Genomic DNA, 18,612 nt, shown 5'->3' with positions numbered 1-18,612 from the left:
TATAAGCAGTGGAAATAATGGATATGATTTATAAACAGGAGTAGGAACATTATTTACAGGGGGAGTGAGAACGCACATGATATTATACACTCTAATAAGATTATCCTGAAACTTTGGCATGTTTGCTTTGTCATTATCGAGCAACTGTTATTTTGTGGAAAGGAGGGCTATAGCCTGCCGACCGACAACCCATAATTTTTCCTTCAGGTGGAACGTTTTACAACGTGCTTTCGGGCAGACATGGTGGAACAGTGGTTCTAATTTCCCAGAAATCTGGGCCAGCATAATTGGTAGAGGGTGGGAGACAGGAGGGATGTGGCAGTAGAAAAAAGAGGTGAGAATCGGAGAGTTGGGTCCAAGGAAGGTGCTTATCTAAGCCAGGTAGTTAGGCTGAAATGAGAAATAGGGGAAACATATTAATATGAAAATAATATTATTTAATACAAATGGCATGAATTTTATAAGATGGAGAAATATAATAGTGCATTTTCTGAATGAGAATAAAGTTGGGATTTGTCTTCTACAAGAGAACCATTTAGCTAAGGCGCACCCAGCTGTTTTATCAAAATACTCCTGGGTAGAAGAGGTGAGGCATTAACATAAAGGAACCTCTGCTGAGGGGTAGCAATTATTATAAGAGACGGGAAACAGTGGGAAATAAGAAAAGAGAAAAAACACATGGAGTGTAGATGGCTAGGTCTTGGCATCTCTAAAGGGTAACAGGAGATCACATTCTGACCCATAAGAGATGGCCCCTCGACTCTAAGCCAACCAATACTATAACTGGCTGATTAATCAACTGCAATGATTAATGGGGACTCTTACAAGTAGTAGACAGAAAATCAGAAATAAAAGCAAGGGCTATGACCACAAATGTAAAAATAAAGGAAACAATATATACAATAAAAGAAAGTTACAGCTGAATTGATATTTGGAGGGAATTGCATGCCAAGGATCTTTATTTTACATAGATCAATGGTAAATACAAAACTCAAGCCCTAATTGAGTATTTTCTAAACTACTCTTCAATTTGTTGTAATGAGGCAGGTACAGTTCCCCTAATTCTATCAAACCATTTGCCAATCTTCATTATCAGTTTGGGAAGGGGCATGTACACTAAGTTAAGGACTGCGGGCGTATCGATGTGACATTATTACATGAAGAAGAAGCACCTAAAGACTGTGCAGTATTAATAACTTTTTTTGTTTTTTTGGAATAACGTGGACTCCATTTCCAAAATGATCATTTGGGATCCAGCCAGTGGGGTAACATAGGCTCCCGCAACCCCAGTGGTGCAGGGAGGGCCTAAGCTTCTGGGGGGGCCCTCAGCACAGTACCTTGGCCAGAGAGCTCCCGATTGAGTCTGGAGGGAGGCCCTCTACATATCTTGCAGGGGGGCCCCCTCAAGCCACTGGATCCAGCCACAGTTTGGTCTCAATTACCGTCATTGCTACTTACAGATGAAGTTCATTGATTGCCTCCTGGACATAAATTAGACATAGTTTGTTTTGTAAGTGCGTCAAGGCTTGAAAACTGATGAAAGTGATTTGCGTTAATGGAGAGGATCTGCTGACACTACTTTGACGTTTCTCATTTTAACGTGCAGCTTTTTAGCTAGGACCTAAAGTGGGTGGGACCTAATGGGAGCAATGTTTCCAACAGGTCTGATTTTACAAAAAGCAGTTCCCCTACTTTTTGTTGGGAAACAACTGTTACTGAACTGTTAATGTTGACCTTGAGGTGCCCCTGTGTGAGAGAGAAGGGGGTGCCTCCTGTACTATGAAGCCAAGGGAAAGGCAGACAACTAAATAAAGAACAACCCTTTCCTTCAGAGTGCCTGCTACCTAAATGGCATGTAAAATGTTTGCAAGCTGTTAATCAGGAAATCTCAAGGTTGTAAGGATGGCAGTATATGGCTTTGGAGTGCATCCTTCTTATAGAAACTCAGAAAATAAGCACTGGCAAAACCAGTGATCTCACCTTTGGGACCTACTGCCTCTGCCACTGGCTTTTGGTGACGCTGTACAGCATTTCTGATCCTGTGCAGCATGGATAAAGAGAAATAAAAAAATGTCTATTGTGAGGCTGACTGCACCATTTAGTAGAATCACAAAGCATGCATGTGCGCGCCTACAAAATTACACAGGTGCATTTTTTCTTTCTGGTTACCAATCCAAGTTGGATCAGTATATAAAAAAGAAAAAATATTTGAAAGTGTTTTTTTAAAAGCAAGTGTAGGAAGCAACAACGAGGCAGGTGCATGACCCGGGGGGGCGTGCAGGTGCAGAAGCAACATAGAGGGTGCAGGTAGGGGAAGCAACAGAAAGGACATGGGCGGGGAGGAAGCAACGCAGAGGGTGTGGGTGGGGTAAGCAAACGACAAAGGGAGAGAGCATCGTGGAGCACAGTGGGAGAAAAGCAAAGAGGCGAGGGAAAGGTGCAGCATGGACTGGGAGATGGACATGTGTGAGAAGGCAACACATGGAGAAAAGCACACATGTGCGAGCACATCACAGGGGGTTTGGGAGAAGCACACAGGCGAGAGAGATCAACACAGAGTGTGACAGAGGGCAGACATACAAGAGGTACACAACTGGAAAACACTGGCACTCTTGTGGAGTGCTTGACGAAAAACAAAGAAATTGTGCCTGAAAAGTGAACAGTAGAAGGACACAAGTAATGCTCCTGTGAAGGTACAAGCAAAAGAAGAGGAATTAAAGCCACACAAGCTAACGAATAACCAGTAAACAAACAAGAGTGACAACAAAGTTAACCAATGATAAACAATGGGCGGGTTCTAAGCCCACTGCAAAATAACAATACATTTTTTTGTTGCAAAGAGACAGCTTGCACTGTCTGATGTGCGAGGACTAAAAAAGGTTTGTACTACATGGAGTCAGATTGCATATTACCTATATATAAATATACAAATACATCCATGTATATATATATTTTGTGTTTTGTACGAGTGAAATGTCCAAGTAACTATAACGTCCCTGAAACCTGTGTTTTTTCAGTGAATATATATATATATATATATATATATATATATATATATATATATATATATATATATATATATATATATATATATATATATATATATATATATATATATATATATATATATATATATATATTCACTGAAAAAACACAGGTTTCAGGGACGTTATAGTTACTTGGACATTTCACTCGTACAAAACACAGAAATACGGCCGCTATAGTTAGTTAAGCTAACTAGAACTCGCGCCCCCGCAATGCACTGCTGATGACGTCACATATTACATCATTCATGACATGGTCAGTGACATCACTGATGACATCTCAAATGACATCACTTATGACATCACTGATGACATCATCCAGTGACTGTGAGTTGCTGTAAAGTTTAAATATGTTTTATATATATAAATGCCAAGGTGTATTGAAGAATGAGTGGGTGTATGAGTGTCTGAATGGATGACTTAGTAGGTGTGTGACTGACTGTATGAGTGAGTGATTAAACATGTCTTACTGAATGCATGGGTTAGTGACTAAACTGTGTCAAAGACCGTATCAATCTGTTAGTTGTTAGTTGGTGTGTAAGCAGCTGCATGGGTTGGTGAGTAGCTTAATGAGTATCTATATGGGTTATTGATTGGTTGTCTAAGTGTCTGTGTGGGTGGGGAGTATGTGACTCTGTGCAGAGATATGTGAGTGGGTGATTCACTGGGTGTATGGGTTCAAGACTGCATGTGTAAAACACTGTATGGGTGGGTGAGTGTGGCTATGGGTGTGTTGGTGAGTGAATAGATGTCTCAGTGGTACATGTGTGAGTAATAACATATGGAAAGGCAGTATATGTGAGTGTTGGAGTATATAAATGACTATGTCTAAGAGTGAGTGATTGTGAGAGTGGCTGTATGGATGAGTGTGTGCTTGTATCAGTGATTGTATAAGAGAGTAATTATGTGTTAGTATCTGTATGAATAAGTGAGATGGTGTGTGTATAACTGTATAGGTGAGTAATCAGGAGTGTGATTGATTCTTTGCATGGCTGACTAGGTGTGTGAGTAACTCTATGGATGAACGGCGCTGTGTGAGTGTCTGTATAGGTGTATGAGTGCATATGATAGTTCTGTATTGATGAGTGACAGTATGTATGAGTGACTGTATGGGTGAATGAGTGGATGTGTGTGTAGACCTAGGAATCAGTGAGTGGGCATGTAGTAACTGGTATTGGTGTCTCTATGGTTTCGAAAAAGGTAGTCTGTATTTTAGAGTGGGTGTATCAAGGGTTATATTGGGGTATGAGGGGGTGCATCAGATTATCACATGGATGATGTCATCAGTGATGTCATTTGAGATGTCATCAGTGATGTCATCAGTGATGTCACTGACCATGTCATGAATGATGTAATATGTGAAGTCATCAGCAGTGCATTGCGGGGGCACAAGTTGTAGTTAGCTCAACTAACTATAACGGCCAAATTTCTCTGGTTTTGTACGAGTGAAATGTTCAACTAACTATAACGTCCCTGAAACCTGTGAATTTTTAAGGGATTTTAAACGATAATTTCTAACTATAATGTTCCTGAAACCTGTGGTTTTTTCGATGAATTTCTAAGGTTTTTTAAATTAAAATTTCTAACTATAACGTCCCTGAAACCTATGGTTTTTTCAGTGAATTTAAAAGGTTTTTTAAATGCTAATTTCTAATAATACCGTCCCTGAAACCTATGTTTTTTTCAGTGAATTTCCAAGGTTTTTTAAATGCTAATTTCTAACTATGCCTACAGAGGTAGGACATGTGCAGAAAGAGGAAGAAAGGTGTAAAAAGAAGCAAGAGAAATGCAAAAGAAGCAACAAAAGTCCAGAAAGATGTGGAAAAGTGTAGAAAGAAGCAAGAGATATGCAGAAAGAACCAACAGAGGTGCAGAAAGAGGCCTTGTTGCAAAGTCATCCTGTGCCCCCAACTTTTTGCTGACTGGTACTGGTGGTAACTGACTCTGACTAACCAGGCCCGGAGCCAGTGCTATGTTGAAAGTCACTTAGAATACAGTGAAAACACCTACATACACTAGGGTACACTATGGGTTGGGGGACCCCTGTGATTGGCATGACCTCCGCTGTAAGGCCCTTGTACATAATAGGGCAAGGGGATTAAAAGTACCTTTAGGTCAGAGGTGCAGAAAGAGGCAAGAGAAGTGCAAAAAGAGGCAAGAGAATTGCTGAAAGAAGCAACAGCGGTGTAGAAAGAAGCAAGAGAAGTGCAGAAGGAGGCAAGTGAGGTGCAGAAAGAAGCAACAGAGGTGCAACAAGAGGCAAGAGGTGTGCAGAAAAAGGTAGGAGAAGTGTACAAAGAGACAAGAGAGGTACAGAAAGAGGTAGGAGGGGTGCAGAAAGAAGGAAGAGAAGTGCAGAAAGAAGCAACAGAGTTGCTGAAAGAGGCGTGAACGGTGCAGAAAGAGCAAGAGAAGTGCAGAAAAGAGCAACAGAGGTACAGAAAGAGGCAAGAGAGGTGTGCAAAGAGAAAAGAGGGATGCACAAAGAAGCAAGAGGGGTTCAGAAAGAAGCAAGAGAGGTGTAGAAACAAGCCAGAGAAGTGCAGAAAGAGGCAAGAGATGTGCTGAAAGAAGCAACAGAGGTATAGAAAAAAGATAGAGAAGTGCAGAAAGAGGGAAGTGAGGTGCAGTGAGGGAAGAGAGTTGCAGAACGAGGCAAAAGCGGTGCAGAAATGTGCAAGAGAGTAGCAGAGAGAAGCAAGAGCAGTGCAGAATGAACCAACAGAGGTGCTGAAGAAGCAGGAACATAGCAGAAAGAAGCAACAGAAGTGCATTAAGAGGTAGGAGAGGTGCAAGAAGAGGCAAGAGAGGTACACAAAAAGGCAGGAGGGGTGCAAAAAAAGGAAGTGAAGTGCAGAAATAATCAATAGAGGTGCTGAAAGAGGCTCGAAGGGTACAGAAAGAGGCAAGAAAAGTACAGAAAGAAGCAACAGAGGTATAGAATGAGGCAATAAGGGACAGAAATAGACTTCTTGGCCCCCAAGGTCCCTCAGGAGTAAATTGGGCTTCTTCCCCTATCCCATACTCCGCCAGAAGACACGTTTACAGAGTGGGGGAGAAAGAGGTGCATGGCCTCCGAAGACATCTTAGCAATCCCACTGTGTGGGACTTACTGGCAGTAACAAGAGGGGTAGTTGGCCCCCAAGGATGTCCTTGGGGGTCAACTCCTCCTCCTATTACCTCCAATAAGTCTCACACAGCTGGATTGCTATGTTGTCATAACAAGCCATGCCCCCTTTCCCCGCCACTCTGCAAATGCACTTCCTGGTGCGCTCTTGGATGGGGATTAAAGTCCCCTTCGCTGCTGGGGGTCCTTAGGGGCAAACTAGCCTACCTGAAACCTCCAGTATGTCCCAGATAGTGGGATTGATGAAAGATGGACACAGGCCACGCCCCCTTTCTCTACCACTCTGCAAATGCCCCTCCTGGCACGTTCTAAATTGGGGGATTAAGTCCCCTTGAATACTGAGGGTCCTTGGGGGCCAACTAGCCCACCAAGTACCTCCAGTAAGTCCCACACAGCTGGATTGCAGAGAGGTGGTCCGAGGCCACGCCCCTTTTTACACCACTCTGCAAACAAGCCTCTTGGCACACTGCTGCTCAGGGATGAAGTTTACTTGTGTCCTGAGGTCCACAGGACACAAGAGGACCTCATCGCAAACTAACAGTGCACCAAGAGGCGTGTTTGCAGAGTGGTGTAAAAAAGGGCATGGCCTCTGACCACCTCTCAGCAATCCAGCTGTGTGGCGCTTACTGGGGGTACTTGGTGGGCTAGTTGGCCCCTAAGGACCCTCAGTGTTCAAGGGGACTTAATTCCCCAACTTAGAACGTGCCAGGGGGCGCGTTTGCAGAGTGGTGCAGGGAGGGGACAGGGCCTCTGGCGAGATGCCAGCTTTTTTAAAAAAACATTTCTTTGCAGGGGGGTTGTGTGGGCCCCCGTCTTTCAATTTGTTTTGGGTCCTGGGGACCCCAACCCCAGGGCCTTCACATTTTAAACAAAAAAAAAGGGAAGGGGGCCCCCTTCCCGAGGCCAAGTTCGGCCCTGGGACCCCATCCGCCGGGGCATGGCCAGACTTGGTTTTTTTTTTAAATATATTTGAGGAGGGCCACATGGCCCCTCTCCTCAGGCAAATTATGGCCCCGGGGACCCCATCCCCCGGGGGCCGTCCTTCTGCTTTTTTTTTTTACTATTGGGAAGGGGGGGCACCCTGGGACATTGCAGAAGCCGGCCCTGGGAGGTGGCAGTCCCAGGGCCATCTAGAGTTCCAGGAGGGGGGCCTCGTGGCCCCCTCCCAAGATTGAGATTGCCCCAGCGAGGTGGTGGCTCCCTGGGCCCGGGGGTCTGCAACGGATCCCTGTATTTAAATGAAGAGTGCCCTGGGGAGGTGGTGGTCTCCCGGGCAGTGTGGGGGGCTCGAGCACCCCCACACCAATCATTCAGGGGCTTGGGGGGCCTTTATTACTATAAAGCCCCGGTGAAGTGGCGGTCCCCAGGGCTCGGAGGCCTGCGAGGCCTTCCCACTTTATTGCACCCAGCGCGAATTTGGCGTATTTTTTTTAATGCTTTTTTTGGCCCTGGGGGTCCTTGTGGGACCCCCTGAGCAGGCCTAGGGAGTCAGGGTGTTTATACCCTGCCACCTTTTCTTATTTTTCATCTTCTTTTTTCTGATTTCTTGTGACTCGGTTGCCGAGTTACAAGATGGCTGCCAACACTTCCTGGTTTGGAGTGTTGGCAGCCAATTAAAAGTCAGCTCGGGCTCAGGAGGAGTCGCAACTCCTCCTCAGTGCTCAGATACATACATTTTTATTTTATGAATCTCTCAGGAACTACTGAACGGATTTACACCGTTTAAAAAAAAGAGTGCTTTTGAGGAAGAGGTTAACACCTCAAAATGCGTCAGGTCGGAGAAAATACAAGCCTGAAATAAAGATGCAAGTTTCCTGAGAGGAGAAAACCGCATGGTTCACTGGCTTTTGTGTGCACTCCTAAAGCTTTCAGGCATTTGTTGGTAAATATTAAGGACACGGCGCCCTGCTGTGGGGAGCAGCACAATTCGTGAAAATGCCAAGGAGGCTGCAGAGATAGAACTGTTCTGACTCGAACTTTCACCTGGAATTGGGACCTACCAAGGGAATAAAGAAGGCTTATACAATGTATGGACCCGCAGACCTACTAAATGGCAATAATTGTTCCAAACGGGACTACAAGTCGCAGCATGCTTGTAATTAATGCGCACTGAGCGGATGTATAAAGTAGCATACAGAACTTCCTGCGAGCTGTATATGCTAATGATGACCTTTGAGGAAGAGGTTAACGACTCAAAACGGATCAGGTCGGAGAAAATAGAAGCCTGAAATAAAGATGCAAGTTTCCTGAGAGGAGAAAAACGCATGGCTCACTTGCTTTTGTGTGCGCTCCTAAAGCTTTCGGGGCATTTGTTGGTAAATATATATATATATATATATATATATATATATATATATATATATATATATATATATATATATATATATATATATATATATATATATATGCACTTGTCTTATCTTAAACACTAAATCTTTTTGTACATTTGTAAAGCGTCGCTGGTGTTGAGAGTGCTCTCTACTGGAGCTGCTTTGCACCTAAACTTGAGAACTGCTCTGGGTTCTCTGCTTCTTTTTTTGCTATATATTCACATATATATACATATCAAGAAGACTACTCCCATCAGCCTTGAAAGTCCTTCAACTGCCAAAGAAGTAAGTACACGAGCCTGGAATTGGTGCTGGTTTCATTTATTACCCAGAGCGACGGCCATAACGTTTCGGCTCCGTGGAGCCTTGATCACATGACAGCTATTAGCTCGTGAAGTTACAAATTTAAAGTGAAATAGTTGGTCACATGGGGGGAATCACTTGCGTGTACGGTCATAGACATAGACAAGGATACAACACCATTGGTAAAAAGAGAAGAAATATCCAATCGCTAATTTACAAGTGATCCTAAATCAACATGTAAAAAAATAAATAAATATTCAAGCAAGTAATAAGTTACAATGTCGGCATAAATGCTCAGAAAATCTGGAAAGGATAGGAGCAATTGTCAATTGTGAGACCTGGAAATGTGGATAACCAGTTGCTCAGGATTACCAAGGTACCAATAAGTCGAATCACAAAGTACTCGTCAGACCGTAATGACATAATACTGCATATCTCATATATATAAATATATAAATATATATAAACAAATTTTTTTAGATAAAAACATTGATTTATGTGGTTAATCCAGGTTGTCCCATAGACCAATCTAAGTAGGAAAGTGAATAGTGCAAGAAAAATAAACTGATAAAATATAAACATACAAATAAACATACTATTTAAAGTTCCTGAGCTGAAATGCTTAGGAATACTGCATGACCTAAGTAATAGGGGCATGAATAAATGCAGTTCTCATCCAGATGTAGCACAGGGATAGGGTAAACAAATGGGGGAACACAAAATAGGTAGAATGGGTAGCATAAAAGGCAAAATCATGGATAAAGTGGACTCTGTTTGAAGAGAATCAAGCTAATTCACAGAGGGATCATTCAACGCAAATGGACCGCGGAGGGTCCCTGTTGCTATACCAGAATGATCCAGCTACCTTGGTCAAATAGACAGCATATGGGCGGTAATGGGTGCGAGGTTGAATCATAGGCTAGGGAACACTAGAATCTATAATGGGATCGAGATGTGCAAATCACGCAAATTTTACATAAGAAAAGTACACTTTGTCAATAATAAATAGTAAAATACTAAATAAATAACCTAAAAATACATATTTCATAGGGTTAAGACAAATGACAAAAAATTAGTAAAAAATGGCTTAGAACACATCAGATAAAAGGTTTCCCATTAAAAAACAGTATAAAAGTGTAAAATCAACCCAAGCATGTATGCAAGTCCTCTGTTATGTTTAAGCCTGCGGGGACCTTGGTGTTGAGTTGCAGGATGTACCGTGTTTCTAATTTGCGGAGATTGGACTCGCGATCCCCACCCCTTCTACTGGGTTCAATGCAGTCAATAACATAATAGCTTAAACCCTTGTTGTCACTACTGTGAACTTCTCTAAAATGACGAGCCACGGGGTAGGTATTGTCTTGGTTGGTGATCGCACGCAAGTGTTGTAAAATGCGTTTGTGTACCGCTAATTTCGTGCTGCCTATGTACTTCAGGTTGCACGGACAAGTGAGGACATATATAGCAAATTCAGTCTTACATGTCAACAATTTATTAATCCTGAGCTGTCTCTTACTGAAAGGATCAATAAAAGTTTTAGTATTGACACCGTGTGAACAAGCTTTGCACGTTTTACATTTGTAAAAACCACTATTGAGTTGAAGCCAAGATGTTTTGTCAATGGTTTCAGGATTCGTGTTGACCAATGCTTGTCTCATAGTGGGGGCTCGGCTGTGTGTAATAGTAACCTGATGTGGTAGCATGGAACCTAAGACAGGATCACTGCGCACAATGGGCCAGTTTTTGTTGATAATTCTACGTAAATCAGTTTGTTGTTTGCTGAAGCCCATGATGATCCTAAAATTGTGGCATTAATTTTTGTTGGCCTCCTCTTGATTGTAGGGCAACAACATGTTGCTGGTGACTCCACTGATGGGTTTTAACAGATCATCACGATTAAGTGCATTGGATCTGACTATGGCACTTTCAATGATGTTCGCCGAGTAACCCCTCGCCCTGAACCTAAGTTTGCTTTGTTCTTGAGCTGTCCGGAGATCATTGTCATTGCTACATATTCTCCTCAACCGTAACATCTCCCCATAGGGTATGCTGTTAATGAGGTGGGGTGGATGTGCACTCGTGGCATGTAGGGTTGTATTGCCTGCAGTGGGTTTACGATGTAGCCTAGTTTCTAGTTTGCCAGCATGGGTGTATACCTCGGTATCTAGGAAAGTGACATGTGTTTGGCTACATGTGGCAGTGAAATGGAGATTGAGGTTATTCACATTTATACTTTCAATAAACCTGTGTGCCTCCTCTAGTGAACCTTTCCATATTACAAATAAATCATCGATAAACCGCAGCCATATGACAACATTATCTGTGAGGCACTGTACATAATCATGGCGAAGGGTAGTTTCCTCCCAGTAACCCATGTGGAGGCAGGCGTAGCTTGGGGAAAAACTAGCCCCCATTGCTACGCCCTTCAATTGCCGATATAACAAGCTGTTAAACATGAAATTGTTATTAAGGAGGCAGAGTTCAAGCATCTCGATCAGCATAGCATTGTGACTCTCAAATTGAGTAGGTTTGCGTGAAAGAAAATATTTGGTGGCCTGAATGCCGTCATCATGGCTAATGCTGGTGTACAGTGATGTTACGTCCAAAGCTAACATCCAATAGCCATCTCTCCATTGGACTCCATTGATCTTCTGTAAAAAATCCCCAGTGTCCTGTACATATGAATCCAATGATCTAACAAAGTCCTGTAAAAAATAGTCAATGTATTGGGACGTTTTCTCATACATACCATCACGTGCTGAGATTATCGGTCTGCACGGGGGTTTAGCAGGATCCTTGTGTATCTTGGGGATAAAGTACAGCGTGGGGATTACAGGGTTATCTTTCTTCAGGAAGTTGAATTCCGCTTCCGTAATGAGTTTACGTCTCATCCAGTTGGCCAATTTGTCCCGGAATTCTTTGTTAGAAGTTTGGATGGCTGCTGCCGTTGTACGAATGTAACAGTTCCTGTCATTGAGTTGGATGGAGGCTTCGTGGTCGTAAAGTTCCTTGGTTAATAGGACGATATTGCCACCCTTGTCGCTCTGGCGAACGATAATCTTTTTGTTGTTTTTGAGTTTGCTGATAAGCTGATTATATAGCTGAGATTGTCGGTTGTAGCGTGGCTTCCTAGATTGAATTTTGGTATGCAAGGCTTTAATCTCCGTTGTCACATTGTCATAGAAGATATCAATGGCATCATGGGGCATGACTGGAATGTAGGTAGATTTCGGTCTGAAAGGCGTGGTGGGTCCCTTAGAGCTTGTGCCATCTGGACAGTTTGAACTTACACCTGCTCCCTCCGTGTCCCAAAGATCCTGGATGGCCTCCTGCAAGGCGTTGTCGTTGACACTGTCGGGGGGATTGCGTCTGTTGCTGCGCATCGCAAATGATTTCTTAAGCTTGAGCTTCCGGACAGCTTTGTAAATATCACATCGCACAGAGGCATAATCAAAGTTGTTTTGAGGTGCAAAGGATAAGCCAAGTGCAAGAATTCTCTTGTCTTCATCGGTGAGCTCTAGGGGTGTCAGATTGATGATGGTATTGGCATCCTCGCACGTTATTGATTTTTCGTCCAATACCCCCTTCCTCTTCTCCTGTTCGAATTTGCAGTGTTTCTTCCTTGCCCTCTGCCGGGATTTGAAGTTTGAATGTTTCCGGCTTGGTTTGCCATTGCCGGTCTTGGTCGTAGGGTCTCCCTTCTCTCCTCGCATAAAAAATTCATCTCTTGTGCTGGAGTTGGTCTAGGTATCGTACCCGCTGCCAAGTTATCTCGTAGTTCCAATTCCGAGTCACTGCCACCCATTGAGCTGAGATCAGACTGAGTAGTGTCGTTGGAGATAGTCTCTTTGTTGGGGCCCCGATTGGTGGGTGCTGCTTTGGACTTAGAGATTCGCAGAGAATCGTATCTTTTTGAAAATGTAAAAATTTGGCCCAATTGATAATCATTGCGGTCACGTTGGAATTTAAATGCTTTTCTGTCCATGATTATTTTCTCCTCCTTCTTGAGTCTCTCAGTCATCTCCTTTCTTAGTTTGGTTTTCTCATCGGAATCCTCGATTTTGTCGAGTTCCTCATTCAGAGCATCAATTTCCTTAAGTAGTGTAGCTCTATCGATATCAGCATACTTTATTAATATTAAGACCATCTTACGAGAGGATTCCAAGTTCGCCTCTGCCCATTCACGCATAAGCTCGGGATTCGGGCTTTCATAGCTGGGTGCCGTAAGGATACGCAACCCACGGGGGATGCGATTTACATCAATGTAGCTTTGTAGCGATTTCGACTCCCACCATTTGCTCTGTTCGTTTTTGAGTTTTTTCTCCAATGTTTTAAATTTGTCTTTTAATGCGTTTCCCTGCGTAGCCCCATCCGTAATGAGTTCGTTTCGAATAGTTGCAGGCACCGGTAGGCTGTCCGAAAACATCGATAGTGCCGCAGCCTCCCGTTCACGAACGCTGTCTGCCGTCATGCTCAAATCAGGGCTCAATTGGTTTGCACGTGGGAGCTGAATAGATGGGTCAAACTTTCAACAACAACCTTCCACTGCTGCACAACAAACTCGCCAACCCCCGATAACTCAATAAATCACTCGAAGGAATCTCCGGTTCTTCTCCTGTCGTGTCGTCCGATCACGGCCTTGGTAGAATCACCTTATTCGCAGTTCGACGCCACCTGTGTCCACAGGTACGCCGGTCGTGGTATCCAAGGGGGGTCAGGCGCCAACTCCTCCTTCCGGAGGCAAGTACATCCGGTGTGAACCAGAAAACAGTTTCACTGCTTGGCGCCAACCTTTCAATGGCGAGGGCTCCGTGTCAAGATCGCGTGAAACTGATTAGCGATCAAATATATCAAGAAGACTACTCCCATCAGCCTTGAAAGTCCTTCAACTGCCAAAGAAGTAAGTACACGAGCCTGGAATTGGTGCTGGTTTCATTTATTACCCAGAGCGACGGCCATAACGTTTCGGCTCCGTGGAGCCTTGATCACATGACAGCTATTAGCTCGTGAAGTTACAAATTTAAAGTGAAATAGTTGGTCACATGGGGGGAATCACTTGCGTGTACGGTCATAGACATAAACAAGGATACAACACCATTGGTAAAAAGAGAAGAAATATCCAATCGCTAATTTACAAGTGATCCTAAATCAACATGTAAAAAAATAAATAAATATTCAAGCAAGTAATAAGTTACAATGTCGGCATAAATGCTCAGAAAATCTGGAAAGGATAGGAGCAATTGTCAATTGTGAGACCTGGAAATGTGGATAACCAGTTGCTCAGGATTACCAAGGTACCAATAAGTCGAATCACAAAGTACTCGTCAGACCGTAATGACATAATACTGCATATCTCATATATATAAATATATAAATATATATAAACAAATTTTTTTAGATAAAAACATTGATTTATGTGGTTAATCCAGGTTGTCCCATAGACCAATCTAAGTAGGAAAGTGAATAGTGCAAGAAAAATAAACTGATAAAATATAAACATACAAATAAACATACTATTTAAAGTTCCTGAGCTGAAATGCTTAGGAATACTGCATGACCTAAGTAATAGGGGCATGAATAAATGCAGTTCTCATCCAGATGTAGCACAGGGATAGGGTAAACAAATGGGGGAACACAAAATAGGTAGAATGGGTAGCATAAAAGGCAAAATCATGGATAAAGTGGACTCTGTTTGAAGAGAATCAAGCTAATTCACAGAGGGATCATTCAACGCAAATGGACCGCGGAGGGTCCCTGTTGCTATACCAGAATGATCCAGCTACCTTGGTCAAATAGACAGCATATGGGCGGTAATGGGTGCGAGGTTGAATCATAGGCTAGGGAACACTAGAATCTATAATGGGATCGAGATGTGCAAATCACGCAAATTTTACATAAGAAAAGTACACTTTGTCAATAATAAATAGTAAAATACTAAATAAATAACCTAAAAATACATATTTCATAGGGTTAAGACAAATGACTAAAAATTAGTAAAAAATGGCTTAGAACACATCAGATAAAAGGTTTCCCATTAAAAAACAGTATAAAAGTGTAAAATCAACCCAAGCATGTATGCAAGTCCTCTGTTATGTTTAAGCCTGCGGGGACCTTGGTGTTGAGTTGCAGGATGTACCGTGTTTCTAATTTGCGGAGATTGGACTCGCGATCCCCACCCCTTCTACTGGGTTCAATGCAGTCAATAACATAATAGCTTAAACCCTTGTTGTCACTACTGTGAACTTCTCTAAAATGACGAGCCACGGGGTAGGTATTGTCTTGGTTGGTGATCGCACGCAAGTGTTGTAAAATGCGTTTGTGTACCGCTAATTTCGTGCTGCCTATGTACTTCAGGTTGCACGGACAAGTGAGGACATATATAGCAAATTCAGTCTTACATGTCAACAATTTATTAATCCTGAGCTGTCTCTTACTGAAAGGATCAATAAAAGTTTTAGTATTGACACCGTGTGAACAAGCTTTGCACGTTTTACATTTGTAAAAACCACTATTGAGTTGAAGCCAAGATGTTTTGTCAATGGTTTCAGGATTCGTGTTGACCAATGCTTGTCTCATAGTGGGGGCTCGGCTGTGTGTAATAGTAACCTGATGTGGTAGCATGGAACCTAAGACAGGATCACTGCGCACAATGGGCCAGTTTTTGTTGATAATTCTACGTAAATCAGTTTGTTGTTTGCTGAAGCCCATGATGATCCTAAAATTGTGGCATGAATTTTTGTTGGCCTCCTCTTGATTGTAGGGCAACAACATGTTGCTGGTGACTCCACTGATGGGTTTTAACAGATCATCACGATTAAGTGCATTGGATCTGACTATGGCACTTTCAATGATGTTCGCCGAGTAACCCCTCGCCCTGAACCTAAGTTTGCTTTGTTCTTGAGCTGTCCGGAGATCATTGTCATTGCTACATATTCTCCTCAACCGTAACATCTCCCCATAGGGTATGCTGTTAATGAGGTGGGGTGGATGTGCACTCGTGGCATGTAGGGTTGTATTGCCTGCAGTGGGTTTACGATGTAGCCTAGTTTCTAGTTTGCCAGCATGGGTGTATACCTCGGTATCTAGGAAAGTGACATGTGTTTGGCTACATGTGGCAGTGAAATGGAGATTGAGGTTATTCACATTTATACTTTCAATAAACCTGTGTGCCTCCTCTAGTGAACCTTTCCATATTACAAATAAATCATCGATAAACCGCAGCCATATGACAACATTATCTGTGAGGCACTGTACATAATCATGGCGAAGGGTAGTTTCCTCCCAGTAACCCATGTGGAGGCAGGCGTAGCTTGGGGAAAAACTAGCCCCCATTGCTACGCCCTTCAATTGCCGATATAACAAGCTGTTAAACATGAAATTGTTATTAAGGAGGCAGAGTTCAAGCATCTCGATCAGCATAGCATTGTGACTCTCAAATTGAGTAGGTTTGCGTGAAAGAAAATATTTGGTGGCCTGAATGCCGTCATCATGGCTAATGCTGGTGTACAGTGATGTTACGTCCAAAGCTAACATCCAATAGCCATCTCTCCATTGGACTCCATTGATCTTCTGTAAAAAATCCCCAGTGTCCTGTACATATGAATCCAATGATCTAACAAAGTCCTGTAAAAAATAGTCAATGTATTGGGACGTTTTCTCATACATACCATCACGTGCTGAGATTATCGGTCTGCACGGGGGTTTAGCAGGATCCTTGTGTATCTTGGGGATAAAGTACAGCGTGGGGATTACAGGGTTATCTTTCTTCAGGAAGTTGAATTCCGCTTCCGTAATGAGTTTACGTCTCATCCAGTTGGCCAATTTGTCCCGGAATTCTTTGTTAGAAGTTTGGATGGCTGCTGCCGTTGTACGAATGTAACAGTTCCTGTCATTGAGTTGGATGGAGGCTTCGTGGTCGTAAAGTTCCTTGGTTAATAGGACGATATTGCCACCCTTGTCGCTCTGGCGAACGATAATCTTTTTGTTGTTTTTGAGTTTGCTGATAAGCTGATTATATAGCTGAGATTGTCGGTTGTAGCGTGGCTTCCTAGATTGAATTTTGGTATGCAAGGCTTTAATCTCCGTTGTCACATTGTCATAGAAGATATCAATGGCATCATGGGGCATGACTGGAATGTAGGTAGATTTCGGTCTGAAAGGCGTGGTGGGTCCCTTAGAGCTTGTGCCATCTGGACAGTTTGAACTTACACCTGCTCCCTCCGTGTCCCAAAGATCCTGGATGGCCTCCTGCAAGGCGTTGTCGTTGACACTGTCAGGGGGATTGCGTCTGTTGCTGCGCATCGCAAATGATTTCTTAAGCTTGAGCTTCCGGACAGCTTTGTAAATATCACATCGCACAGAGGCATAATCAAAGTTGTTTTGAGGTGCAAAGGATAAGCCAAGTGCAAGAATTCTCTTGTCTTCATCGGTGAGCTCTAGGGGTGTCAGATTGATGATGGTATTGGCATCCTCGCACGTTATTGATTTTTCGTCCAATACCCCCTTCCTCTTCTCCTGTTCGAATTTGCAGTGTTTCTTCCTTGCCCTCTGCCGGGATTTGAAGTTTGAATGTTTCCGGCTTGGTTTGCCATTGCCGGTCTTGGTCGTAGGGTCTCCCTTCTCTCCTCGCATAAAAAATTCATCTCTTGTGCTGGAGTTGGTCTAGGTATCGTACCCGCTGCCAAGTTATCTCGTAGTTCCAATTCCGAGTCACTGCCACCCATTGAGCTGAGATCAGACTGAGTAGTGTCGTTGGAGATAGTCTCTTTGTTGGGGCCCCGATTGGTGGGTGCTGCTTTGGACTTAGAGATTCGCAGAGAATCGTATCTTTTTGAAAATGTAAAAATTTGGCCCAATTGATAATCATTGCGGTCACGTTGGAATTTAAATGCTTTTCTGTCCATGATTATTTTCTCCTCCTTCTTGAGTCTCTCAGTCATCTCCTTTCTTAGTTTGGTTTTCTCATCGGAATCCTCGATTTTGTCGAGTTCCTCATTCAGAGCATCAATTTCCTTAAGTAGTGTAGCTCTATCGATATCAGCATACTTTATTAATATTAAGACCATCTTACGAGAGGATTCCAAGTTCGCCTCTGCCCATTCACGCATAAGCTCGGGATTCGGGCTTTCATAGCTGGGTGCCGTAAGGATACGCAACCCACGGGGGATGCGATTTACATCAATGTAGCTTTGTAGCGATTTCGACTCCCACCATTTGCTCTGTTCGTTTTTGAGTTTTTTCTCCAATGTTTTAAATTTGTCTTTTAATGCGTTTCCCTGCGTAGCCCCATCCGTAATGAGTTCGTTTCGAATAGTTGCAGGCACCGGTAGGCTGTCCGAAAACATCGATAGTGCCGCAGCCTCCCGTTCACGAACGCTGTCTGCCGTCATGCTCAAATCAGGGCTCAATTGGTTTGCACGTGGGAGCTGAATAGATGGGTCAAACTTTCAACAACAACCTTCCACTGCTGCACAACAAACTCGCCAACCCCCGATAACTCAATAAATCACTCGAAGGAATCTCCGGTTCTTCTCCTGTCGTGTCGTCCGATCACGGCCTTGGTAGAATCACCTTATTCGCAGTTCGACGCCACCTGTGTCCACAGGTACGCCGGTCGTGGTATCCAAGGGGGGTCAGGCGCCAACTCCTCCTTCCGGAGGCAAGTACATCCGGTGTGAACCAGAAAACAGTTTCACTGCTTGGCGCCAACCTTTCAATGGCGAGGGCTCCGTGTCAAGATCGCGTGAAACTGATTAGCGATCAAATATATCAAGAAGACTACTCCCATCAGCCTTGAAAGTCCTTCAAC

The sequence above is a fragment of the Triturus cristatus genome, chromosome 2_1, assembly GCF_964204655.1.
Source record: "Triturus cristatus chromosome 2_1, aTriCri1.1, whole genome shotgun sequence".
In the NCBI taxonomy this organism is placed as follows: Eukaryota; Metazoa; Chordata; class Amphibia; order Caudata; family Salamandridae; genus Triturus; species Triturus cristatus.
The sequence above is the reverse complement of the archived record's forward strand: the minus strand, read 5'-3'. Positions refer to the sequence as shown.